The following is a 2,648-nucleotide window of genomic DNA, read 5'->3' on the forward strand; positions in this document are numbered from 1 at the left end:
AGCGTTTACTGAACAGCACACAGAAGTATTAGGCCTCTGTAGTTTATATGTAACCGTACCTTGCTTTATTAAATTAAACCGATGCCATGCATTACTTTGATCAAATAAAGTCCTGTCCAGTCTTTTATCATAGAGACAGAAGAGCCGAGAAATCCATTCCAGCTTCGCTTACGGCCTGTATGGGGCCCAGAAAGGACATAATGATGTCGTAGATACTTTCGGCTTGATTATAAATCAAACAAAGTATTTGCCACGTGAGCAGAAAACCAACAATGTTAAGATGAACAATGTCCTTGCAGCGTCCCAAACGGCATAATGAAATACAGCATTGGCTCTTTGTCTTGTTCATAGACTCCGGTAACGTCCTCCTCGCTCTGCACCGTGTCACTCTCAGAGAGCTCGGATCATCAATACTGTACTGCCAGAGAAACGCACCATCCTGTGGGTACACTGAACTCTACTCATTATCATTTATCAGGGATTTCATTAGTCCAATGTACGGTTTGAGACTAAACGTAATGACATCATTCATTCTGACTCGTACGTTTATTCACTGATATAAGGAATGCATTCTTGATTGATCTAGTGAATTTTTTTAACTAAGTTCAGGAGCGTCAAAACAATTGCCAGGATTAAAATAATTTGGAAATTGAGCATGAAAAATGTCCACTACATTGTTTTTGAAAAGAGATTTCTTGGAAATTAAGCGTTTTTTCACTACATATTATAAATGTCATTCATTAAACATAAAGAAATGAGTTAATAAAGTCTATGCGGTTTGAAACAAAGCTTATGATGCAATATCATCTAATGCAATGATTCTCAATACAGTCCTGTTCAAATTCGGGGATTGCCATTCCCAGTTCAGTTTTTAATGGTGCACAACTTTCCTGCTCATCATCAAATGATCTCAGATCAGCACATCATGTTGCTCTAAGACCCAATGTCAAAAACTAATGAAAGATTCACTTTGCATGTGGTATCGCTAAAGAACCGATTGATCAAAAGGCCCTGTGGGGCTTGAATACTGATACGAAAATAGTGATGTAAGAGCAAATTAAAAACCACACACCTTTGATATCCCCTGCCCATCATTAACATATTAATAAAAAGTGATGCAGCCTTGAAATAACATTGTAAATTATAAAAAGAGTCTTTGTTTTGTATGTTCTCGATGCAGCCAGACCACTCCTACATTCAACTGGAGTGATTCTGGACTGTTATATAGCGTAACTGCTGCTGTCAATTCAGCTAGATGGGTAGCACGTAGTCGGTCATTTCAATTAATAGCAGAAGATGTGATGTGTCATCTATGAACACAGGAGGAGCTGCGTTGGTTGTTATGTGCTAAAGCTTTGGTTTGCACCGGCCCTGTGTGGCTAAAGAAAGATGATTAACCTCTGGAAAAGATGTGAAATGCATGCATGCCATTTGCGAATGCTGGTCTCAGATCATTCAGTCCAGAAACGGTCCCTTAAATGTAAAAGAATGGGAAATGTTTAAGATGTTTCGAGTCAAAATTAAGTGTGTTGGGGACGGATTGCATGAAATTTAGATTGTGATGTTCTTGTAACTAAACAGATTATTCTGCTCCCTGATGCTGATTGGTCAGTAGCTGTAAATTCTTCATGATAATGCACAACTATGACCGCCTGGGTTCCGTTTCCCGAACAGCGACGTAATTCGGTGCTGAGCCACCATAGGTGGAGAAACAAATTACCTTGTCAAGACTGTTTTCCGAAAACTTAACTTTGTCGCACATTCGTATAGCAACATAGTTGATGGTGTCACGTAGGAGGTGGAGTACTAATTAAAGGTAGGGTAACAGATTTGATCCTGAAACATTTTTAGTTATGCTGGTTAAAAGTCTCCTCACATCCTGATAGCAATCACTGTGTTAAGTTGTTTAAATGTATTTGTAAAAATGTATGTTATCTGTGAAAGGCGTAGGACCAAAAAATGTTCAACCAATCATAGATTTCGGTCCGAACGGACATTTCCTTTTTTGTCCCTAATACGTAAGCGTAATTTGAATGCCCTCCGCGCAGCGAGTCCACGCAGACACCATATGTCATCGGCGCGTTCAAGAGTGGCAAACTTTTCTGCTGAATTGACAACCGACACAGGAGGCACAAAACTAAAGGCATCTTTTATAACAACAACAGCAAAAACTGCATGGATCAGCAAAGAGCAAAAACCCAAATTAACATCGGGAACTTTACTGCTTTACCACAAGATGAAACAAAAACAGCTGCAGGAGGCAAAGGGTCTGAAAGAGTCGTTGCACAGTTTATTTTGGTAAGGTAGGTACGCGATATGTATGTATTGAGATGGATTCAGATATTCTACTTTGATGAAACATTGTGTTGCTTATGAAATTTGTGTTCGTTTATGGATTAGCGTAACGATATAGTTATTACATCTACACAACTGAATGTGTGCTTAAACTAATTCTGATGTAAACCAGTTATTTATGTTTGTTATTTTGGAAGTGTTATTCACTTTGTACTGCAAAGTTTTCTCACTGGTGAATGAGACATGAGATGTGACCGTCTGATCTGTGCGTGTTCATGTGTTTTGAAAGAGGCGTGACTTTGGAGGGCGATTTGATTTGAGGGTGGGATCGTGATTTCATTGCTAGGCGGCTA

The sequence above is a fragment of the Misgurnus anguillicaudatus genome, unplaced genomic scaffold (assembly GCF_027580225.2).
Source record: "Misgurnus anguillicaudatus unplaced genomic scaffold, ASM2758022v2 HiC_scaffold_34, whole genome shotgun sequence".
In the NCBI taxonomy this organism is placed as follows: domain Eukaryota; kingdom Metazoa; phylum Chordata; class Actinopteri; order Cypriniformes; family Cobitidae; genus Misgurnus; species Misgurnus anguillicaudatus.